Source organism: Pithys albifrons, chromosome 11 (assembly GCF_047495875.1).
Source record: "Pithys albifrons albifrons isolate INPA30051 chromosome 11, PitAlb_v1, whole genome shotgun sequence".
Taxonomy (NCBI): Eukaryota; Metazoa; Chordata; class Aves; order Passeriformes; family Thamnophilidae; genus Pithys; species Pithys albifrons.
The window spans coordinates 14,794,360-14,820,324 of NC_092468.1; the positions used below are offsets into that span (position 1 = coordinate 14,794,360).

The 25,965-nt window shown below is 44.5% G+C and overlaps 1 protein-coding gene across 2 annotated transcripts in view; it reads left to right on the forward strand.

Annotated features, from left to right (window-relative positions):
- The window catches only part of FGF12 (fibroblast growth factor 12), a 224,131-nt gene that overhangs the window by 97,486 nt on the left and 100,680 nt on the right, over positions 1-25,965 (forward strand). The window lies entirely within an intron of this gene.

Below are 25,965 nucleotides of genomic sequence, written 5' to 3' on the forward strand. Positions count from 1 at the left end.
CAAGTAGGAGAAAGGGACAAGCTTGTGCTCCCATCATACACTTCTTTTCTCCCTATGCTGATGTTAGAGCTGGGATATAAGGCAGAGCAGGAAACTAACCTATTATTCTTACTATTGGTATTTTAAAAATGAATAATTTTTAATCAAATCAGCCTTGCCTGAGTCATCAGATGGTCAGACAAGCACTGCTGCTGTTGTGAGCAAAACAGCAGGAAAGATTTAGCAGGAGGCAGGGAGAGAAATGGGTAGAATTGCCCCTGTTAGCAGCTACCCATATAGGGTTGGAAGCAATAGGGTACTGCCCCTCTCCTGATGAAAATCACATCACACTCATTGTTCCTGAAATTTTCTCCATCCCGAGATACAACTAAGTCATATCTAAAGATGAGGTGCACCTTCTGGGTTGGGATGTGACTCAGACCTATAGTTGCAGAGGTGGGAGAGTTGTGGCAGTGCTGCAGAAGACAAATATCCCCTGGCTCATTAATGATGGCATGGAGAACAGACACTGCCTGATTGCTTATTGGCTGTGGTCTTTCATTAAGAGTAAATTCAATTTTCCCTGTATCGACAGCTGCCTGATGGAGGGGTCGTGCAATGTGGCAAGCACTGAACTGCCAAGAACAAACACCCAGATATAGTCATATGTCAAGAATGATATCAGTGGTGTATTTTCTTCTTTTCTTCTGTGCTCTCTCTCCGTGTTGAGAAGAAACACATTCTGAGGATGAGATGTTAAATATGTCAACCTCTGCCTATCTGCCAGATAGCAAATGCTGTGATGTTAATGTATTTTAAATGGGGAAGCTGGTTCTTATTTGCCCTTGCTCATTCCTGGCCTGGGTTGGGGCTGATTTAGTTACAAGAATATAGTATCCTTTCCAAAAAGTCCCCCAAGTCAAACAAAAGTTTTGTTTTTTTCCTGCCTGGTCTTTCTGATGCTTCCCAGAGCACAAATGTTTATTGTGCTGTGAGGAAGAACTTTGGAAAGAAACATGCAGAATGTGTTTTGCCAGGGAGCACCAGTTTCTGCTGTCCCCAGCACTGCTCTTCCCCTGCTCTGTCCAACCAAGGGCCCTCTCCATTGGCACTGCTCACTCGAGCATCTTCCCTCCTCATTCTGAGAGCTGCTCCAGCCCCTTCCAAACACATAATTATAGGCATGAAAAAATAAACTTGTTCTTATTCAGCACCTGATAAAATGGTGACTCAGGCATTTTCAATTTCCATTGGAAATGCAAGTTCTTGTGGATTCAGAGTGCTCACCAGCACACTGCCTGAATCTTAAAGGGATCTGTGCCTGCCCACTGGAAGGGCAAAATGATTACAAATGCAAAACATTAGGCAGAGACTTTCACAAGTATCTTCATTTGGCTACACAGAGAAGCAAACGAAGGTCTCTGCACTTACCCTTGCAATGTAGTTATCCCAGCAAGACCCTGGCCTACACTGAGTAGGGGGTCGTGGAGATTTTATATTCATATATTTGTCCATTCCTGATAGTCAGGATAAACATTCTGCCACTGATATCAAGCATCCGGCAGTGGGTTTTTCCAGGGAGATCCCTGCTAAGGGGATCCATATTCTACCAGCTCTGCAGGAGAGCAAAGCAGCTTGGTGCATGCAGGGAAATAGCAAAAGCACTCATGGCCCCCTCCTGTACCCACTAGACAGCACTTGTGCAGCACCATTGCCTTGGCAGGAGTGAGCATAGCCTGGGCATGGGAGGTCTGAAGGGCATCTGCACTCCTGGGTGATGTTCTGGGCAGTTGTGCCCTGACACTGCAATGCCATGCTTCAAAGAAAGATGCCATGTAAAGGACAGGAGCAGAAAGAAGAAAGCAGAGAGCAACTCCTGGCTTGTCCCTGCAGACTGGTTCATCCAGGTTTCTGGAGGATTTATGTAAGCCAAACCTGCTCACAAGCTGTGGGGCTTCATATAGGACTGTCCAAGTGCAGCTACGTGACCTTTTGAAGCATTAGCAGTCAAGTTAAATGCAGGGGAGTGAGAGGATTGAATCAGACCAACCTGGGAACCAAGCAGCTCTCTGGCCACTGGGGCTGCACATTCAGCCTGGCATTTGAGACAAATGGTGGAGCATAGGCACCTGATCAGGTTTAGGATGGCCCTTATGAAAAGGGTGACGACACACTGTTCCTAAAATAAAGATGTTTCTGTGCTGTGTCAGGAGATCGCTTGTATACGGGCTGGAAAGAAGCAAGGAACTTGCTGAAAGGCATAAATCTTTCTAACCACCTTCATCTGAGTTATTTTTAAGCTCAGGGAAGGCAGTGCTATGAATCCCATCCCATTAGGGCTGGAAAAGTGTTAGCCAGGAAGATGGGTGCTCTGGAGCATAAGTGCCCTCTTCCTCCTGCCCACATGCCCTGTGCCTTGCAAAGAAAATCCCTGGGTTGTGACAAGACTGAAAGGGTAACAGGGGCAGCCCCTGAAGCAGCTGTCCTATCTCTGCCAGGTTTTGTGAGTGAGAGCTTGAAAGTTCGACTGGCAAGCTGGATAGGTGCAGTATGTTTGATTTTTGGTTTAGGATTCATTCATTAAATGGTGTTTTATTGTATTCCTCTAGAGCAGCCACAGTTGTAGGATAAATATTTATATAGAAGAGGTGCTGGTTTAAGAAAAGATGGAACAGATGGACAAGTATGTGCTTTTGCCCTTGCTTCTACCTGAAGGTCAAGGACTTGACTCGGTGATCCCTACGGGTCCCTTCCAACTCAAAATATTATACGATTCTACAAGTTTGCTGGAATCAATTATTTCTTACAACAAATGCATCCATGAGGCACCACTAAGTCCATGTCTGCTTCTCCTTTGTTTTGTGCCCAACCTATGTCCAAACTCAGCACATCCTGGCAGCTTTTCACAGGAGTATACTGAACCAAACCCAAATTACTGGCTAGTCCCTCTCCTTCTAGCATTTAGACTTGCATCAATTGCTGGTGTAGCTTAGGAAACATGACCCCCTCATGGGAAGAACTGTAACATCTCTGAACATGAGCCAAAATCCTTTAATCATAAAGAGATAATCCACTAAGTAATTTGAGCCCAGCAGTCTGCAGGGCATGGGGGATGCTTTCTGGCTTTCCTCCCACAGATTCAAAAAGTTGTCTAGAAACTGCTGCCCTAGTGAAGGAAGCAGAGTAGAGGGCCAGGAGAAGACTACATTTAGGTTTGGGTTCATTTTTTTTCCCCCCCGATAACATAACACAACACGTTAAGTGGGGGGAAAACATCCTTTGTTATCTTGGGCAAAGTATGGATGCATTTTTACTGATGGAAAAATCCTCTGCCTGAATATTTGAGGATGTAGAAACAGTGATGCTTTACAGATCATACTCTGTCATGAAGTGGCAGGTGAGCATGCCATATATTAGTTCATGTGTTCCCACTGCCTTTAGTGCCTGAAGTGAGCTCTCAATAGCTGTGTTATAAGCCTGGTAGGATTAGCAGAAATGCTTCTCCAGCTTAGGTAGAGGTGGGATATGTTTTGGAAGGACAGGAGTCCAGGGTATCCATTGTGTGGTTCAGGAGAGGTTTAATGGCTTGCAGGTGATGCAGAGCTCCAATTACTCGGTCACTTTTGTGGTCAAAGTTTCCTCCTTGCTGCTGGGAAGTTGGATGGGGGTTACTCTGATCCAGTAGCAGCTGGGAAGTCTTTGGTCTAAAGATATCTCAGGTGGCATATGGGCCTGCTCTACACAGCAGTTCAAAGGAGGCTTTTGCCTTTTGCAGGGACTGGAAGGAAATTTTCAGGTAGCCTTGCAGGAAAACAACATTGTCCTGCAGCAGGACAGCCAAGAGCAGAGGATAGGTTTGTCAGTGCCCTAGGAGCAGGATGTTTGTCAGACCTACAGCTCCTGGCAACCCCTTGGAGTCCCTTAAAGTGCTGATAATGAGGGAAGAGATAGAGACCTGGCATGGTGCTGTGGTGGAGTAGAGCCTCCCGTGAACCTGAGCACTGCTGCAGTCCTGTTAGGAGAGGATGGTACATTTGTCACATGAGGGAGTATTGGTCCCTCATGTTTACAAGAAAGCCTTTGCTGTTGCCCTCTGTCAGAGGGGTGAAGGCAGTTGTGGTGGTTGCAGCTCTGTTTAGGTCTTTTTGTGTTAAGCTGCTTTGAGTGACCTTGGGTTAGCAGTGACAGCCTCCTTGGAGGCTTAGTCCCTGAGACCAAACCAGCCCCTCCAGTTTAGGGCTCTGTGGCACCTCTGTCCCATCCTTGGGTGGGTCGCCTTTGTAAGTAACATCTCACAATGATGCTGTCTCTTGGAGTATACATTAGCCATTACTGGACTCATACCTTCCCCCATCTTTCTTGTAGAAGTAGATTTTTTTTCCCTACCCTAAGGATGTTTGCAGTGAATCTGGGGGTATGAAAAACAGAGATTTACATAATTTGCATAATTTGCTTTAATCTACCTAGGTCCAGCAGCAATAGCGGTGTTGATGTGTTCATCACATAAGCACATACCCAGAGCAACCAGTGTGCTGGTGTAAATTAAACTGCAGTTCAAGCCTTTTGGGTTTTTTTCCACTGTTTTTGTTATCCAGAATAAATAGATCATAGTTAGATGTGCCTACCAATAGCTCAAATACACCTTCAGTTTGGTTCAGTAACATCCCACCTCAACTCATCCTCCATGGGACTTTCCAGTTACACTTATACCCCATAAAAAGCACCAGAATTACTCCTGTCTTGGACTATAGTTAGTATTCTTTCAGTTAATGTGATCATCCCTAGAATAGAAAAATTTTGAGCACCCAGCTATTTTCAGCCAAGCCCCTGACGTGCCCAGCTTCTACCACTTGAAGGGAATGTCAGATATTTTCACATGACAGAAAACCATGGATGGATTCTTTTCTATAAAATATTCTTAACTTTGTGGTTACTGTTTCTTTACTGGATTTCAACTTCTACTTATTTGTGAAACTAGCAAGAGATACATATCCAAATCTGCTAGGTAGTTTTTTAAAACTATAACCTAGTTTAGGTGCATCTTTATGCCTTTTCCTTTAATGATAACCCTCAGAAAACTTGAAAATTAGCGATACAGACTGAGAGCTACACCTGGAGTCATCCACAGCCTCACAACATCAGCCCATGTTTTCCATCTTTTAGTTATTTGCTGGTTTTTGTCTGTACTGTAATATATGTGGAATGAAACAAGGAATTGAAAAGAGAAATTTTATGTAATTTGTGATACCTGTTAAAGTGCTTCATGTGCGTATCAGAATGAATCACTTGTGCAACATTCTGTGCTCTTTCTTCCTTTTTTTGACATTGTGAAATATCTACATAATAGGTGTAGGGAACTAAAGTGCATACAATAGGGGGAGCAGAGATGCAGATGGGAAATATTTGTGGTAAATTCCTGTGATGGTCAGGAAGAAGGAGCCCATCAAGCCAGTTTTGAAGAATATCCTCTTAGAGCCAGACTGAACTTGAATGTCTCCTGGTACATTTCCACAGTGAAGCAGAAAATCCCGCAGCGAGGCAGAGCAATCAAACGCTGCCAACAACTCGCTTAGCCCGTGCAGGAGCAGCCTCTACACCTCCCGCCTGCAATGTGATTCTGAGCAGGGTGGGAGTAGCCACGGCTTTAAAACATTCCTTGCCATATGTCACAGTGTTACTTGTGCTCACCAGCCCGACCTGCAGCTGTCCACAACACAAATACAATCCGTGTCCAAAAGATGCATGCCAGGCAGAACAGGGGCTCCTTTTCTCTCTGCTCTCCAAAGCATTCACTGCCCTTGTTCATCTGTATTTTCCAGTTTTTCATCCTCTGTGGGTCACTGGTGCTTTCTGAATGCTGGAAATAAAAAACAAAACATATCAGGTACCTTCTGACTGCCGTCTGCACTGTGTCTGCCAGCACCATGCAGGTCTTCTGTGGGCATTAAGGCCAATGACACCCACATCATTACCCAGCCGGGAGGCAGCTGCTGGCAGGGGCAACTGCTTTCTGCAGAAGCAGGGAAAGGCTGAGGCTTCTCAGTGCATAGATGCTTTCCATGAACATATGCTTAATTAAGAGGCAAACTCACCACCTGCTCTGCAGTGTGGGCATCCAGGCTTCGTTCAGACAAGTATTTGCTTTGCTGGGCACTTATGCTTTTACAGGGGGCTGGAAGCACTGGTGGTTGTGTTTGTACAGCTGCGCCTCAAACCCCAGGCGTCAGGTGTTGTTAGCAAGAAGAGCTGCCAGCTTCATTAAGGTAATTGTGCCCAAAGCCTTTCCTTCCTTATCATGGCTTAATGAGGAGTCAGAGCATCCCCTTGCTGCCTCCAGTGACTGCTTAGCCACATGGCTGCAGGGAGCTGCATGTGGGTGGGAGCTGGACTGGGTTTGCCCTCTGCCCCCACAACCGCTGAGGCTGTGCTGCTGTCATCACCTATAAAGGTCAGTACTAGGAGAGAAAGGTGAGTTCCTAAGGGCACGTTTTACTGCTCAAACAAGTATCTTGGCTTCTAGAGATGCAAAGATATGTTCTCTTTGGAACACTTGTCCATGCTAGAATGCTGTGCAGGTTTGGAACCCGATGTCAGCCCTTCCCTAAGCCTTGGATTCTCATTCAACAGCCAAATCCTCAGCAGAGCTGGCAGCACTGCAGCAAGCCAGGCAGGGATAAATGGGCCATGCACTCTGCAGCGTTGGTGGCAGGGACAGATTAACCCTCTTTTGCAGAACCAATGCAGTGATGGCAGCTGGTGGGTGGCTGAGAACTCCCCCTCCCTGTGAGGGACAGCCTGAAAATGCATACTTGGCTCAGGAAGCTCCAAATACCCATGTTGAAACAGAATTTAGCTTATCTGCTAAGCTTGGCCTGTTTTCTTTCTCTTCACTGTTGTTGTCTCTGCACCCACTGCAGAAATGCCTTTTCCACAGGGAAATGCATTTTTGTGCCCAGTTTGTGATGCATGTGACCTCTTCAGTGAAAATGAACACCTCTCCTGCAGCATTTTCAGATTTCTGGGTTTCAAGAGAAGAAAATACACAGGGATTTCCGCAATTCCAGAATCTCTACCAGCTCTGCAGAGAACACCTGCAGAAATGAGAAATGCACATCTGTGCTCCAATCACAGAGCCATATTCTTGTGCCCAGCAGGTTTCTAGCCTGTTCATTCATTAAAGATGATTCAGGATGAGGACAATTAATTATTCATTAAGAGTCATTCTGAATTTTCACTGGCTGGAAGAAGGTGCCTGTGGGACCACAGGTAAACAAGCATGGCAGTGAGACAGGGGCTTGCTCTGTGCTGGCACCTGTGCTGGGTCAGAGTCCCTCAAGAACCTGCCAGACAGCTCCTGCCAGGCCAGTACCTCAGTCCGCAAGGGGGAGGCAGGCACTGGGGGAGGGGGGGAGCTGAAGCACCATGCCAGCCTGCCACGAGCTTGCAGAGGCAATGACAGCAGAGCGTGAACCTCCAGGGACCACCAGAGCCTACTTGGGCTGCTGCACTGTGTTGAAAAAAGCAAAGCTGTCCCGGACCCATGTTCTTCCAGCTGTGCAGACACACAGAGGAACCAGGGGCTTATTGCTCTGCGGGACACATTTTTTCCTGCTATGAGGCAGAAACCATCAGCTCAGGTACTGTAAGGTGACAGCAGGAGTGGGAAGCCCAGAGCCAGCTTATATTAAAGAATGTGACGAAGATATCTATATTGCATACCTGAATGAATTTTAGGTAAGCTGTTTTTGTACTCCCTGCAGTCCAGCTGCTGAGGGTGATACCAGCCTGTGAGGCCATGCTGATCTATAGTCTGTGTGCTGGGCCTGTTATGCAGGAGCTTGTGGCACTGTGGCTGCCTGTGCCAACAACAGCATGAGAAATGTCAGGGGGGCTCGACTTGCTTCTGGCAGCCCCTCTGTAAGTCTGGGGTGACTCCCCAGAATTTAGCATAAGTAGGAGCAGCATTTGCACCTCTTCTGCTTTTGGTGGAGCATCATGTGCCTGAGCCAGGGTCCTGCTCAAGCAAAAGTGCCTGCACTTAACTGTTGTTCACATTGGTGTAACAGGCATTGGCTGGGAATGCTTTGTAATACTTAGTACAAAGAAAATGGGAAGAATCTTCTAAAATGAAACTATCCCATGGAAACCCTTATTACTTCCCCTAGGATAAAGCTAACAAGGGGGAGCACTAGCTATGTTGGTTTTGAGTAATTTTTTTCCGACTCAGGTTAATTTTATACCTGTGCTGTGCCCACAGTTGTGCTGCAGGTATACAGAAGGCTGTTCTGACTGTTCTGACATCTGGCTAAAAACAAAATCTATTGAAATGATTGCAAAGAGGAGAGCTTAATGTTGGCCTGCCGAGAATTTGCAACATCCTGCATGTACTTATTCTTTGGTGTGATCAATGACACTGCAAAGGCCGTTTCCCGGGGTAGGAAACTCCTGATTGTATAAACAGACTATGCTGGAAAGGGAAAATAGGACCCAGGAGAGAAAGTGGTGATGCATTAGAAATAATGGGCTCTATCACTGTATTTTGTTGGGCAAGGTAACCTCAAAGATTTATTTAAATAGGGCAAAGATGTGAGTGACTGCTAAATTCTCACTTTGTAATATGTTTGCCAGTCAGAGTGCAGGTAGCGCTAAAGGCACTGCATTTTACACTAGTTCATTTAAACTCAGGCTCTTTGGTACTTGTTCTGTGGTGAGCTAAAGCAATACCCAACACATTTCTCTGAGTAAGAAAAGTGGGTATTCAGACAGGAATAGCTGCATTTATGGCTTTTTTCTGTTTGTTTTCTGCAAATTTTAAAGATCATCTGAAGAACAAATACTGAATCTGTTTCAGGAGGGGAAAAAAAGAACAAAACAAAAACCAACCAACAAACAAACCAAACAAAAACTCCACCAAGACCCCCCCAAAAACTAAATCAACAAAGAAAACCAAACCAAAAGACCCAGATTTGCCCCTGTGATCTATTCCCAGTTCTTGCTGCAGAGTCAAGATGTGGGACCAAGACAACCATGAAAATTTCCTTTTCCCAGGTGAGCAACTAGCCACTACAGCACAAACCCATTTTATTCCGTTAAAATGGAATACAGTGCTTGACATTAATGCTGCAGTGGAAAGCTGTATGCAGCCTCTTTCCTACATTTATTTCCTATTTTATAGGACAAATTACAAATGTTGGGCTTGCATGACTGGCAGAGCAAGAACTGCTCAAGGCAACATAAACAAATAGCTATGAATAACAGATTGAGTGGGGACTTTCACAACTTGCAGACAAATGAACAAGCAACACAGCTAAGGCCAAGCTAGTTAGCTAATGTTTTTCTTTGTAATCTGTGCACCTACATTACCCTGCAGGTTGTAATATCCAGAGCTGCCGCAGTAGTACCTCTGTGTGAGTGGTGCCCCTTATCACCTGGCAGTATACCCAGAGACACTCACCAGACTTTTCTGGATGTATATTCAGGCAGCTAAAGTGCAGAACCTAAGCTTTTCAGTTCTTGTCTTTGTATAGGATGACCATGCTAAAAAGTGGTAAAGGGGCAAAAGCTACCTCTCTTGTAAATTTTGTGTGTGAAACAAATGCATGTTCTGATTTAGAGAGCTGCTTCCTGCTTCTGAGGGAGTCCTGGCTTGCAGCAACCAGGATCAGGCAGGATGGAAGGAGTGTGTAAGAAACTGTTGTTACTCCCTATGGGATGGAAAGAAGCTGTGAACCCATCTGGTCTCAGATGGGTTCTCTCTAGACCAAGGCCAAGGTGTTTCATGATGCCCACTCTGAGGCTTTGGTCGGCTTCCGACTTGGCTGCCTATCGCTTATTCGAAAATCCCTGTCTCATTTGCGGTGCTGTCCCCTGGCTGGTCTGGCAGGGACATTGTCAGGCGGTGCTCTGCGCTGTTGCACAGGTGATTTGTTCTGCCCTGTTGCTGGTTGCATTTTCAGTGGGGAGCGAAGGTGACCTTAAGTGTGTACTTGGATTTCTAAATTGTGTACCTACAGATCTACTGAAATCTGTAAGTCGAGCAAGATCTGTGGAAGCAAGTAGACATTTCCAGTGTCAGTTAAAGATCTTTATGTTTAGCAGCAAGCAATTCTAGCTTAGAATTTGCACTCAGATTTGCTGGGTACAGAGCACAAGGGCAGCATGATGCGAAAGGGAAAGGAAGTTTAACTTATCGCTGGGCAAACAAATGACCTGGGGGTTTGTGTAGTGCCAAGAGGTTTGGAGAGAAGCACTAAGATTTGTCATGTTTTGTCCAAAACTTCAACAGAAAAAAACACACTTGGTTTCTGACTTGTTACAAATACTTAGAATAAAGCACCTTGAATAAAAGAATAGGCAGAGGAATGAATTTTCCTTCCTTTCAGTTCTTCCAAGTTCATTTTTTTTAACCTAGCACAGTAAAATGTTGCAAATTCAACAAATAGTCTGGTCAAACCGCATGCAGGTGTCTTTTTTTTTTTCTAATGTGGAGATGATGAGACAGATCATTTCACTGACCCATTGCCTGCAGTACAGGGCACTTGTGCTTCTGTTGCAGAGCTGTCACGAGTGCAAAGGCTCAAGAACCGTTTGTGGCAGGGAGGGGAAAATCCTACAAAGAACGATGGAGCTGTCACAGCTCAATGGGAGCAAGAGTCGTGGCACTACTGGAGAAATTCTTCCCTTAGGAAAGGGGCTAGGATGGGTGTGGGCACGGTCTGCTGAGGGCCGCAGATGGATGGCAGGACGCGCTGCTGTCACCCGCGCGGGTCTGAGCGTGTCCCTGAGCACCAGGTGGCAGTGCTGCCGCGTGGACCGCGGGGACACCACGCCTGCGGGGCGATGGGCCACTAGAAATGTCCCGCGCGGCCAAACCCCTGTGCTCCATCATTTGGCTGAGCATGCCTCTCTCCTTCACTGATTTCCGTGCGTATCTTCCAAGTTTGAGCCGAAACTGCGTATTTCAAGTTTTTATTCAACAGAGGGGCAGTTAAATGCCTCCCTGACATCCGAGCCCGTCGGATCTCGGAAGCAAAGCAGGGTCAGCCCCGGATTAGTACTTGGATGGGAGACCTCCTGGGAAATGCCGGGTGCTGTAGTTTCTAGTCCTGAGGACTTCACTGGCACCGTCCAAGCTCGCTCGGCCGTGGCAGATGAACCTCAGGACTTGAACGGTGGGGCCAGTTCTGCGCACGCTGAGCCTCACCTAAAATCCACTGCGCAGGCTGGAAGGGCATACCCACGTGGAGACAGCCCTTCCCAAATCTTCGTTCGCGAAGTTTGGCCATACCTTATTCAACAGAGGAGGGCTCACCTCTCAGGGCTGGAACCCGACATGGATTGTGGTGGAGGTGCTGATTTGCCGCACTTAGCGCACCAGGGCTGCAGATCTGCCGGCGGGTCCGCCCTTCAGCTCCCTCCTTCCTCTGAACGCTGCTGTTCAGGGGAGCATCTCCTGGCTGCCAGCAGTCACATTCCCCTCCTGCTGAGCCTCCAGCAAGTCTCAGCCTCTGGTAAAATCTGTGGCAGCTCCTTGCTCTGCAGACAGTGGAGGGGTGCTCAGGTCAAGCACCTGTGCAAGGTGAACGCTGTCAAGCTCCCACTGTGGCTTTAGGAGTTGCTGCTGTGTGCAGATATCCCGGTTTATTAATACAGATCTTTCAGATCGTTATCAAATTTTTTTTCTCTACGTTTAGACTAGTCTACGCTTTTGGATTTTTTTAATCTTTCTTTCTTTTTCCTTCCTTTCCCTCCTCTTTCTTTTCCCTTTTCCCCGTTTTCCCCATTCCCCTTATTTCTCTCCCCTTCTTCCTCCTCCCCTTTCACTTTCCTCCCATATTTCTTCCTTTTCCCTTCTTCCTTTTCCTTTCTTCCTTTTTCTTCTTTTTCCTTCTTTCTTCTTCTTTCTTCCTCTTTTTCTTTCTTCTTTTTTCTTCTTCTTTCCTCTTCTTTCTAATTATTCTTTTTCCTTCTTTCTTCTTATTTTTCATTTCTCTTCTTTTTCCTTCCATTTTTCCTTCCCTTTTCCCTTCTTTTATTTCTTTGTATTTATTTTTTCTTTCCATCTTTCCCTTTTTCTATCTTTTTTATTTCTCCTCTTTTTATTCTTTTTTTAATGCCTTTTTCCTTCCCCCCCCTCCCTTTACCTTGGAGACGAGGTACAGATGGAGAGCGCGGGCGATTGCGGGGCCGGAACGCTCCCCGGTGGGAGCGGCGGCCGAGGCTCAGGCACCGCTGGGCGGCGCTGCGGCTCCTCCATGGACTCGGTGTTTCCTCTTTGGCAATGGGTGCCTTTTTCGGACGGTAGAAATGACGGGACTAAAGAAAGGAAGCGAGAGGAACGCTTCAGAAGGGGCGTGGTTTAGGATAAAAATCGGCAACGCTGTCCCCTTCGTGGGAAATCGTGGGAGACGCGCCCATTTTGGCTGATAGACATAGGTAGCGATTTTTAACGTGGTTTTTTGAAATCCCCGTGGGTTTGGTTGAGAACTCACAGCTCAAAGAGCGCACGTTGCTGTGTAGGGCACTGAGCAGGTGTGTGCTGGGGATGTACGGACAGGCTGGCTGTGGCTCTGGTGCTGTGAAGGTAACGAGGTAGACGGTCAGCCCCAGGGGTGCAGCGCTGTAACTTGATGAAAAGAAACTCAGACTTGGTTTTTTTCCTGATTTCATTGGTGATTCTTATATTTTTGCTCGGTTCCAGCAGCGGTTCTGGTGTGGCCTGCCCCCCTTGCACAGCTCTCCCTTTTCAGCTCCCATAACTGGCTGCCGTCCCCCTCTGTTACGTTGGTCTGTGGATTCTTTATGCCCAGAGATTGTCCACCTTCATTACATGAGGGATTAATTGAGCCTCTTACCGTCTCAGTTGTAAATACCTGGTCCAAACTATTCCATATGGAAAAAGAAAAATAAATAGGCTTGTTCTAATGCACAGCTGGGAAAGCTTTGGCTTAGATGCAGCAGTGACCAGGATGCCCCCAAACAAAAACAATGCTGGACTAAGAGGCAAAAGGACATATTTTTGCAATTTTAGAAAAACCCAAACAAAGCCACAATAAAAATTAATAGTCTGGGGAGCTTCACTTTGTTCCAAGTATTTATCTAATTACATTTCAAATTTTTCCATGAGAGACAAATTGCAAAATATTTTGTAATTTCCTACCACTGACTCAAAGACAAGGGAAAATTTAAAACATGTTGGGATTTCCTCAAAATTAACATTTTAAGGTTAAATTATGTAGAAAAGAAACAAAATTAATTTCAAGTAAAATAAAATAGTGAACCCAGTATTGTTTTTAATTTTTTAAAAAACTCATTTTAGGAAAAGATGAGTCAGTGCAACACTGTATTTTCTTTATTTTTCACTCTCTTCATGTGCATAAAAAATGCTAAAAATTTTCTGAAGTCGTCTATGCTGAGAGCTGTAATGCTGCGACCCTGTGAGATGCAGTTGTTCTTGCCATGTGGCTTTAGTTGGATTTTTTCAGTCATTTATGCAGGATGGTGAAGGATCTTTCTGAGTCGGAAGCATCTCTGTGAAACCTTGTTGTTTCCCAGGAACTGGATGGAGGCTGCAGGAGTAACCCCCATTCAGCACACTGGAAGGACAGGGATTCTCTGATGCCTGTGAGCAGTGTCTCTTACTAGTCAGAATTATTATTCTGGTGCAGCCCTGAGGCCCACAGGGGTTTGGGTGGAATTAGTGGGTCCCACTGCTCACCTAATGGCACCTCCATCTTCTCCCCTGCTTCTGGGCTGCTGAGCTCATGTTCCGTGGTTCTGGCGGTAGAAGGACTGTGGGTCTGAAAAATTAAGTCCTAGTGAAGCAAAGTGGCAACCTTGCCATTTATTGCAGTGGGAATATAGGAATCCTGCAAGCTGTAAACAGTCTAGAAGAGCTGGTAAGTGGGGAAACTGTGTCTGGGGGGTCAAGGTTCCTCTGCAGCATTGGTGCCAAGCCCTCTCCTTACAGCCTTGCAGGTAAGGTATGACAAGGTCTCAGCTTGTGTTGCAGAGGATTTGATCTGGATGCCGAGGGGACACGGTCAAAGGTGTCAGCACAAGAGTGTCAGCCCTTTCAGAGAGGGTGGCCCTTCCTGGCAGATCCATTTGCATGAGCATGGGCAAAGTGGGTTCTCCTCCATCAGCAGTCCTTGTCTGCATTGCGTGAAAAATCCCACCATGAAATCCATCTGACCCCCCAAGGAAGTATCTTTGTAAGCCTTCTTATGGTGAAAGCTTATGAAAGCAGTATTATTGCCCTGATTTTATGGATGGTCACTCTGTGCTCTGGTAGCAGATGTGGAAGTCAAAGTGAAGTTGATCAAGCTGGTGCTTTGCTCTTGGCATTGAGGGTGATCTGCAGTGTCTGTGTCTCAAATGCTTCAGTGCTGTGCTTGTGAATCAGACAGAAAGATTGCTTTAGAAGCAGTCAGTCTAGTTTTAGAGTTGGCATAATTCCTATGCCAGTAGGAATGGGGGGAAGGAAGGAGGGAGGAGCAGATAAAAATCAGAAAATTGGAATTTATTATAATAGAAGCCAAAGTGCTAGAAGCCAAAACTCTCATTGTAATGTGAGCTCTATTTCGATAGTGTCCTATTACATCGTATAAGAGGTTGAACACGAGTAAGAATATCTTGGTTGGTAATTATCTGATTTGTGATATGTAGCTAATGTGTATTTGTTGTTCTGATGTACATTATGCAGCAGCAATTCATTTTTAAACAACACTAACTGGTAATATAAGAGTTCAGTGCAGAAACTACAGGCATAAACATACATTTTACTTAGGCTGACTAGTAGTTAAGTTGAGAGACCAGCAATCCTGGTCAGGGGAGATCTCAGGTCAAAAGCTGAGGGTATGGTGGTCCCTAACTCATTCTGCCAACAGAATGCTCTTTTCCCAGATGATACTGGTTAAGTTCAAATTATCCAGTAAGCAGAAAAGGCATATGCAGACAGATGTGGTTACCAACTGGCCAGGGGACCCCACATGCAGGAGCTGACAGCTTCCCTATTCTGAAATGAATTTGTGGAAAGTGGTGTCTCTGTAGGCTGCACCAATCAATAGCAAAGATCCGCAGGAGTGGCTTTCAAATTAGATAAGCTTTGGAGCTGATGTCTGAATGATGGTAACAACATAAACACTTGACTGAATGCACTCCTGTCATTGCATCCCTAACAACACTCAGATAAGACCATTTGTATTTTATGGGATCTTATTTTCTTTCACTTTATTTAATGACACCGCTAAATAAAAACAGTCAATAATTGCTGTTGCTTACTTCAATTCATCAATTAAATGTGTAATGCTATTAGTATAGATATATTTTAAGGTGGTTCAATTAGCAGAGGTTAAATAAAAAGTCTTTCTGAGTGCACATCAAATGTCCCCCTGTTCTTAGAGCATTAGAAAGAGATTTTTTTGAAAGACAAAGTATTGGTGCAACAGAAGAGAGAAAGGGTCTCTTGGCTTATGTTACTGTGGGCTGTGTCACATCATCTTTTCACAATGGTGCGCAAAAAGCCTCTTTGGAACAGAGGGAGCAGGATGGGAGCAGTGCTGGGCTTGCTGGTCCTATTGGAAGCGTCTTACTCCTCTGATCACTAGAAACCATTTCTAATTTCTAGTCTAAATTTATTCTTGGCCAGTTCCTACCAATTTGCTCTTGTGCCAGCATTGTCCTTCAGCTTATCTGTCCTCTGACTACTGTAATTTATGCCCTGTTTACGTTTCTTTCTGCCTGGGCAATGAAGATCTATGAAACATGTCCATTGTGCTTTAGTTTGTAGCCAGTTTCACTTTCTTAATTGTTCTAGTGCCAGGGTTTCAAACAACACAAGGGAGCATCCTTTGTTTTAAAAAGAAAAGCCTTCATTTAAGCTGTACCATATTGTGGGGGTATTTTCTGTTTGAGGGTTTATGAATGCCTTTTTTTTGGTATTTTTATTTTCCCCACAAAATTGCAAAACTGGGTCAAATTCAAGCTGACAGTCCATATGAAATGATTCAATAAATAAAAACAGAAAAAAGACTTTTCAGACTCTACATTGTGACACGAGTCAAGAAAGAAAAGTGAGAGGATTGCAATAATTGCTTGAGCTATCCATGTGCAAATAATAAGGCTGGAAGTAGCATGTAGCCTTTTCTAGAACAAATGCTTGGTGTCTGCCTCCTTACATCAAGCGATTTTTTCTAGGGGAACTTCGCAGGAGTCAGTCTGGCATGTTTAAGTGGGGTGAGAGCTGGTACATGCTGCACAGGGATCTCCACATAGAACATTGGTAGTGTCAGAGGCTGAGGCTGGAGCTTGTGGGGACATCACTGGAGCATCAGTGATGCCTGGAGATCTGCTTCATTTATGTCCATTTTGATAATCCCAGCCTACATTTCTTTGTCTTATGACAGCTAAGATTTGCTGATGAATAAGCAAGGACCTAAAAGTTGTTGAAGGTAATGAAGTGTCTATGAATTATGCTCCTTCACAAGGACATGTTTGTGTTGCATATGCTTCTTTTACTGCTACTGTCTTCAAGCTTCTTTACCCGCATCTCTAATGAGGAGACAGACACTACCCTGACAGCTACAGGTCTTTTCACTTAATTTCCTAAGTGCCTGACTTTGTCACTGCAGACTTAAAAGTAGCCCTATTTCTGAGTCATTTCACTGTCAAATCAGTCTTTTCATGTGAGGGCATCTTCTTGCACCCCACATTTTACAGGCATTTGAGGTGGAGTGCATATTAGAGGCACTAGTTTCTAGAAGTATCTGCTATAATGCACTGAAGAAATAATACATTTGCATGTGTTATTGGCATTACTTAACAAACGGAAAGATTCCCAAATCCAAGCAAATGACAGACAAAGCATGTATCAGGCTTACGAAAACAAGTCAGGGAGCAGAGAGGGAGACAGCCCTTGCAGCCAGAGCACAACTAACCTGCCCATTCTCCTGACAGGAGGCATCAGCCAACCTTCCTCCAGTCTGGAACTGCCCAGCATGTTTTGCTTCACTTCCTTTGTGTGGGAAGTTCTCCCAGGAATTCAGGGCCTCTGGCGATGCTGAAGACAGAAACATCAATGGGACCCACTGCTGTTGAGGAACAACTACCTCAGGAGCTAGACAGCTTTCATGAAAATAATTTCCTGCAACCTTATCCCTGATGCAGAGGATCTGCAAATGTGAGAGTATCAGGATTTGAGACCCTTTGCTGCTCTGGCCCTCTTTCAACTCTGAAGGATGCTCTTTAGGCAGAAAATCCCAACACACCTCTGCAGCTCATGGATAGCTGGTCATCTCTCCATTGAGTGCTGATGATGTCTGTTACCATATTGCCACCTGTACCCCGCACAAAGCCATGTTCTCCTTAATTACTGACAAAAATGTCACTTCAGAAGCCTCCCAATAATTACTCAAGTACCCACTTAAGTGACTTTTAATTCAGGCTGCTCACCCCCACGCTCATACACTTTCCGATTGCCAAGCACAGCTAGTCTTATGTATAAGCTTCTGCCAAAAGAAAATGCTAATAACTTGCCCTCTGGTTTATACTACCTTGCATGAACCTTGGTGAGCCCATAGCATCTCAGGAGATGGTATTTCCAACAGGCTAGAGCAGGAGCATTCAATCATAATGAAAGATGAAAGCTCTTATTGTGAGTTTCCCTACATCTGACAGCACTTGGCAATGCTACAGCACCTTTTGTTGGAGTGCTGCTGACTGCCTTGCCAGCTCGTCTTGTTACCAGAGGCTACCCCTTTCCCCTGTGCTGGGGCAGGAGTGCCCATGGGATTTTGTAAAAGCTATGGGGCAGGTGGCAAGGAAAAGCCATGGCCATCATGCTCGGTGTCACAGGAGGTGCAGCTGACACTGCCCATGGGGCAGTGAGAAGGGAGCATTCCCAACTTTGTAGCTGTATTTGTGGGAGTAGAAAGGGAGACTTAGGGGATCCTGTCCTCTTACCCTGAAGGATCCAGTTGCATTCAACAGGGAGGTTTTTAGGGCATGACTTCATGGATGAGCAGGACCTGTTGACTGTTTCTCCATGCCTCATAGAAGGCATTGCTTTTTCTGCTTATTTCTATTGTTTTACTGGGGTAGTCTCCAGATACCAGGTTCAGTCAATGACCTGTTTGTAGCAGGCTCCAACAGCCCTCTGACAGAATGGGGTTTTTTCTGTTATGTGATGGAATAAGACAAAAGAGATGCTAACTCCATTGCTGAAGAGAAAAAAGCAACATGCCTGTGAAGGGGGAGGGCAGGCCAGCACAGCCAGAGAGGAGGAATGAAATCACACTATAAGGAATTCCTTGTCCAAAATAAAGCTGTAGAGGGGTCATGAATAAAGGATGCAAGGAAACAGTTGCCTATGTCCCAGAGCTGTTCTTCCAAAGCCCTAGAAGATCCCTACAAAGTGGTTAGAACAGCTATTGCATCTCCTACTTTAGGTACTTCTGGAGTTCAGCAGTCTGAGAGTTGAAAAGGCCAAAACTGCGACTCGTGTCAGAGACACCCATGTGAGTGGTACAGGCTGGGAGACTGTGATGGGTGCCTACAGAGGGAGCAGCCAAACACTCAGTAGTGGTGCTTTTTTTTCCCCTGAAAAATGCCACTTTATCAAAAGGAAATAGTAATTTCAGAAGAACACATTGCACAGGGTTTTCAATACCTTTGCTCTGTCCAGTGCAAAAGTAGAGACCTGGTCTTGAAAGTGCTGAGAACACCAGTTCTACCACATCAGCATTCTTTCATCTCTTCTGGCATTTCATAGTGGACTCCAAAAGATCTCATTCTCACTCCTTTTGGGGAAGAAATATAACTTTGAATGCAAGATTTTCTGCAAAGTGGATTTCTGTTCATAGTAGCTCTAATTCCAACTGATACTAGGTGAGTCTCAAAAGCTGGGCAGAAGGGACTAGTTGTGATTGCACAGTCTGGTCTCCTGCATCACTCAAGTCAGAACTGCACTGAGCAAGCCCACTAAGTCCTCTGTGGCAGGTGTACCAATAGGGCAAGAAACTTCTAGCTAAGTGGAATTTGGGCTAAATGTTAGAAGGAGCCTTTCTTAGTTGAGGGTGGTACAGAGTCACGTTCCCAAAGGAGCTGTGGGATTTCCACTGCTGCAGGTCCCTAATCAGAGATCAGACCAGCCTTGTCAGTGATGATGGAGGTACTGCCAGCAAAGTACAGGGGTGACCTCTCCAGGGTCCTTTGTACCCTGTGCACTGTGATATCAGCTCATCTGTTTTTGAAAGAGGCTGGCTCCTAGGGTGAAATCATAGCAAATACATCTCAACTCTTGCCATGTCATTCTCTTGATGAATTATCTTTGCTATTAACAATAAACATGAGCCCTGCCTTGACTTATAGCTTCCCGATCTCACTCTGACTTTGTTGGATTGAAAAGAGCCTCTCCTTTTGAAAATGTTCTTACTGATAGGTGAGAGATTTATCAGTCAGGGACAAGTCTTCTCTGTCATTCTCTTGGATACTGAGGATCTCAACCATTTATCTTCTGTGGCCAGATTCTCAGCAACAGCAAACTCAGTGTAAATACAGGCTAAATACAGCTGAGTACCAATAGCATTTTCACAGTGGCCCCATGTGAATCTATGGAGATGTGCATATTACTGCAACCAAGAGACTGAACTGCTCAAGTTTCTCACTACCCATATTTTTCGTAGTCTTAGATGTCTCTGTTTTATCACTTCTGAAGTGTGGCAACCAGACTTTGTAACTTCTGTGATTCTGGTGTTTGCTGAGTTGGGTACAAATGTGTCAGAGCATTTCTCTTTCTGTTCCCTGTTGCTCCATGCATGAACCCGTGGGTTTGGGCTCTTCTAGCTGCAGTTCTGTGCAGAAAGCTCCTGCTCAGCTTATCTCTCTCATGGTTCCCAATTCCCAGAGTCATTGCTTTATGGGAAAAAAAAAAAAAAAGCCCAGTCTTGAAATAATACAGACTGCACAATTTATCCCCAAAGGCTTGATCTGGCTGTGTTAAAAGGAAACTTGTTTCTATGAACTCAGTTTCCATGTCAGTTCAGTTTAGTCTCTTTGCCAGACTTGCTGTGATCATTAATTACCACTGCATTAGTCTTTGTATCCTTGGCAAACTTAGATTTTCTTCCAGACCACTAATATCTTTATTGTGTCTGTTGATATGGTGTCTGGATTGCAACAGCTGTGAGAGTCTGGGGAGAGAGGAGTTGGAATTTCATTTTAGTGAGGTAGAGAAGTTGATTTATTGCTGGGGAGGGAAATAAATTACAATGCAAATAGCAAAAGGTGTGTTTTGAAGCCAGGGGTTTATGGGGGAAGTGATGTATTCATCCATATCCTTTTTTTACCCAGCACTTTGGGTCAGTGGGGGATGAGGGAGTCTTCAAACCTTGTCCTGGCTGTAGGACAGCTGTAATCCCACATTTACATTTAGTGTTGAGTGTGCCCTTGCAGCATGTGGGAGAATGGTTAAATAAGATGCAATCTGGATGCATGTAACTTCAGAGGCATCCTGAGGGCGGGATTAATGTCCCAGCACTCCTGTTCAGAATAATTTGATGGCAGTGGGAGTACCAGATTTTGTCAGTTACTGCTTTTCCTGCAAGGTCTCCAGACTGGGAGTGCCTTTTGCTGAGTGACAGAGCAATGGACTGCCCTGTGAAGCATTGCTGACCCAACAGGATTTGAGACATGACCTAGTTCAAGCTGCAGATCCTGGGCTTCTTACAGGTTTGGAGGCTGAATGAAGAGACAAGAAAAGTTTGGGGTCAAGGAACTTTCCAAGGCCTCTTTAGGTGTGTCAGAATCCATTATGTGCAGATAGACAGATTTATGGGTCTGGAGAGAGTCTGGTATTTTTCCTTGACAGCCTCTATCCCTTCCACCTCTCTTGACCTATGCCAGTGCCACACAGGTGCACTGAGGATGTGGATGTCTCCAATCTTCAAGCCTTGACCTGCTGTGGAGCAGATGATCCCACAGCCCTGCTGGACAAGCGTGATAGGGGTTTCACTCTCCCTCCCTCCTTTTTATCATTCTGAATCACTTAATTGGCCTGGTTTGCCTCAGCCAAGATCTAATCAGAAAGAATCTCTTTGACTTTCAGCAAAGTCAGCTTGATGGAAACTTTAAACTGAAAGGTTTTTCCCAACATGCTTGAAAATGGTTTTGGTTGAAATTGGTGTCTGGCTGCATGATTACAACAGGAGAAGGTTTCATTCCTCTCAGGGATGAGGAAAAGCATGGACAGCCCCTTGGGCCACCTGAGCCCAGGGGTGTGGGGGCTCTTGGCCTGAAGCTGCACTATGGGGTCACACTCTTCACTCAGCTCATATCACCTTCATGCAAGTGACATGTAAATCCAGACAGAACCAGGGTTCAGTGTCCATGGGAACTGGGCACCTCTTGCATTGTTGAAACTGTAGACCAGAATGGGCTACAGGTTTTCATCAAATAGGATTCAAAGAGAATGGTGGGGATGGCTGACCTCTCCAAGGGAGAAGAGGTTGTAGGAGTTGTCTTGTCATGAAAGTGTCACTATCCAGAGCTTTGAGGACTAAGTCTCTGCTTCAGACAGGGAAGGGCATGTGTGTGTAATCAGTCTCAGGCTCACAACTGGGGTTGTTCTGTGGTGACTATTTCACCTATTTCAGTTTGAGCTGCAGCTCAAGCATTAAAAGCACAAGGAATGTGGTCTTTCCCTCTTTCTTACACACTATGAATGAGATACAAGATCTGGAACAAAATCTCAGGTCCGTGCTGTCCTCCCCCTTCCAGGTTCTTGCAGTCCGTTTGGCTTAGGGTGATTAAATGAGTGGCCATGAGTAAAAAATCCAAAAGGATGTGGACGGAAGGATTTCCTGGGTGTTGGGAGAAGCCCAGTGAGGAAGAGAAGGTGGATGGAGGAAGAAAGGAAGGGCGGCAACTATCTGTCCTGTCTTTTAAATTCAGCACTTACAGTACAGGCAAGAAGATATTTGAGTTTTCTTTCCAGAAAAACTTTGGTGGGTTTTTCTAAGCCTGGAGCAGCTGTTTGGCTCTGTGCCCCTTGCTCAGGAAGGATGGGCTGTTGGCTCTGCCTTGGACAAAGTGATCTGCAAGTAAGATGCTGATCCTTTCATTGCTCCTTGATGGGAGATCAGTGAGGCCTCCTCACTCCACTGCCCTAAATACTTAAGTGCCATGTGGGAGCTGTCACTGGTCAGGGGTCTGCAGACCCCTTCTCTTGGACTCCTGCTACTTACAAAGCCATAACTGAAGTGCATCACTGCAACAACAGCAGTTTTTCACACCCTGATCCCATTGGTGAAGGCAATGATAGAGTGGCCAATGAACAAGACTGTTAGGGTGAGGTGATAAAACGAGCTTTGAGATGAGGCCATCTTTAACAAGCCTCAGGTCTGGCTCTGGCATGTGAGACCTGTCTGAAGCGAGGGGTCTCTTCGTGTGTGGGAACAGTTTCAGATGGTCCCTGCTACTGCTCCTTTTCAGGCTTTGCTTTGAGGAGATGATACCAGCGGGTGCTTCCAGAACCTTGGAGACAAAAGTCTGGCCATAAAGGAGGCTTCTTGAAGAGAAATGCATCATAGCACTTTCATTCCTAGACAGCCATAGTTCCTTTCAGTTAGGTAAAGCTTTCTTTTGTTCCCCTGCCTCCACTTCATATAGGCAAAAAGTCACCAACAGGAAATAAAAACTCCTGTTAAATAGAAAAATCTTCTCTTAAAAAGGAAAAATTATATATGAATATATGAAAACCTAGTAGGATTATTTCTTTTTCTGGGCTGCAGTTGTTTTTTTTGTTTTCCTCTGCTTGTAGCCTGGTTTTCACAATAGTGATTTCATTCAGCAAGCTGCCAACTGTGTACCTACCACTTGCTTTAACACAAACAGGCCCAATTCTGCCCAGTCTAGAGCTGGTTTTAAAGATACCAGGTAAAATAATGAATATTCCTTGTGATGAGTTGCAAATTTTGTTTTACCTGAATGTTTGAAGGCAAAAAAGGGAGTAAAGGGCCCATTAAGTAAATTATTTTAATATAGCAATCAGATGATGCAGGCTCTTCTGTGTTTATTAAAAGGCCAAGTCAGCTCCATGCTCAGCTGTGAGAGAACAGCCCAGAAGGCCGGACAGTTTTTGTACTCTGCTGCTGTTTTAGGGCCAGATCTCTCTCCCTGAATAGCATATTTTTAAGTGGCCATGTGAATTCTCATTAGGCATCCAAACATAGATATAAACCCATGCATTGTAAATAGAATTATGCTGCACAGAAACTGAGCAAAATACAGTAAGTTCTTTTCTTTATCAGGTTACCCAGGCATGTTTTTTTTTTTCACTAAGTCCACCCACGCTGAGAGGCTGGGGAATGCCAAAGCTGCATGAATTTTAATTATGCTAGACATGCAACAAGGGGCTACCTTGTAAAGAATAAAGTTAATAAAACATGGATATGGGCTTAATTCTGCTTAATAAGCAGCCCTGACAGTGCACATTTTAGATGTAATTTACACAGTGTGGAAATTGGGTACAATTCTTAAGAGGTGTCTGCATGCAGACTTTGAAACTCAACAGTGCCTTCCTTTTGGAAGAGATTTGTTGCTATGCTGCTGTAAAATGGTGAATTAGGCCATTCATAATTATTGGCGAGAGATGGGCGTCTTTTTTTTCGTATTCAACTACAGCAACATACATATACATTTTAAACTGGTATTAAATGTAAATCTCTTCCTTAATTTTCATGTATGCATTTGCAGTAGCTCTGCAGATAAAACAGCAAAAAACCTGCATATGTTTGTATCTGTAGTTAGCTCTGTGTGTACAGAATTAGTAAAGCACAGATATGCGTAATGACTGACTCTACAGAACACAGCCCATGGCGTTTGAAGACTCTATGAAAAATAAACAGGATATTCTGTTAGCAACCCTGCGGGAATTATTGCACTTCACTAAGGAAAGATGCCAATAACCTCCGTTTTGACCTAGATAGATCATTCTGTTTAGGAAAGTAAGGGAATGCAATTCTAGATCTCTTCTCTGCTTAAGTCACCAAAGCCCTGAAATTCAGCTAGGTCTTCATTTTAAACCTCCACACTGAGTAAAGAAGATTTTATTTATCAAGAGAACAAAACCTCAGAAATGACAGTGTATTGAAAAGTTTGTATTAGTCACTTTCCATAGGGAGTGCCTAATGCAGAGGCTCCTGTATGCTTGGGGTGGAGTGGGGATATTTAATAAGCATAGTGAGTCTGATCCTCCAATAGCCATGGGAAGTCCATAACCCTGCCTGCTCCTGTGTGCCAGTTATGGGGACTTTCTCCACAGTTTGCAGGAGGAGCTTTAGCATGTCTCTCCAGTGTAATCTAAACATTGTCTGTCTTGTTCATTTTATGAACCAATGCTATTACTGCATTCCCATTTCATTGGGTGCACTGTGCGGCTTTCTAGCCCAGGGAAGAAGAGGCATGGAGAAAAATTGCCATAACTCTACAATATAGAGACTACATTATCCTATATATTTATATATAAACATGTTTTTAAAATTATATCCCTTAAGTAAAAATGCTGTATTAGCCCAGTTTGGTCAAACAATTCTGCTTTCATTGGTGATAATAAGGAATGCAACCTGTGGATTCAACGGGGGCTGGTTGGTATGTAATATTATTGCATTGGCTACACCACCCTTAAAGAGGAGTAGCTGATACAAATGAAAATGGAAGATGTTTTGAACCCTGTTTACCCAAATGAAAGTTGAAGGAGAGATCTTCCACTGGCAGAGACTGAGACAAGGGGGCTTTTCTTATAAAAGCCTAGGCTCTTCTGAAAATATTGTGAAGTTGGGGCATGATCCAGAGTCGTGCAGAGCAGATGCCCATGTCAGTACTATCACCAGGAGCTCATGGCACTATGCCCGTGTTCAGAACCAAATGCTATGGATTTTTTGGCCATCTATACATAAAGACAGACCTGCGTGTTGGCAATGCAATATTACATTGTTTCACAAGCTCTGGTTTAATTTAATTCCATCATTGCAGAAGCAGAGAGACCTGTGAGAAGCATTTCTTCTTTCTTAGAGTTGCAGCAACTCTCTTTGCAGATCCACAAATCACCAGGAAAAAAAAATACTGTGACTGACTTTATCACTGATTAGGATCATCTTTAAGTGCAGAGCTGCTGCTCCTAGTTTGCTTCTAAACAACAAAACAAATTAGCTGCATGTCAAAATAACTGGAAGTTATCTAACATGGGGCAGATAAACCAGCATTTTCACACCAGAGATTTGAAGACTACAGGCAAACAAAATATTTTTATATATAGATGGAAAACCTCTTCTTGGGAAGATATCAGATTTACTCACATCCTTTGAAGATGAAGCTTTGGATAAATCACTGGCAGTTCAGACAGTGATTCTCTAATTGCAAACAACTTTCTTCAGGCCATGCCTGTACCTTGTACTGCAATAATTCTTTGATGTCAAGTGAAATAATCTGATAGAGAAAATTAAAATATGAAGCATTTTAGTTACAGGAAAGGGAAGAAAAATCTTTATTGATTAGAATAGTGAAATCTGCTCAAAAAAAGTTGGCAGCAGTTACAAAGATATCAACAGCCATACATTTTATCTCCCAAATGGTTTTGAATATTTTCCTGTCCTTCCCTTGAGAACCCGATTCCACCTTGTTCTGGTATGCATAGGGACTAAAAGTGAAAACCAGGAAGTAATACCAGAGTTTATTTAATCTTTCCGGACATAGTGGGTGGTTGTTTCAGTTGGAAGTTCTTGTGGGGAAGTAGTTACAAATATTAATTTGCTGAAGTGGGTAATTCCTAGGGGGTGTCACCAACTGGTTTAAAGTGCCCTCTTCACCTGGGAACTACACATTCAGGACTGGATTAGTCTCGTCCTGCCACTGCTACTTGCCAAAGTGTAGCTAGGGCAGGTCCTTTCTTTGCAACCGAAATCCCCTTTCCCTCCACCCTGACTCCTGTAC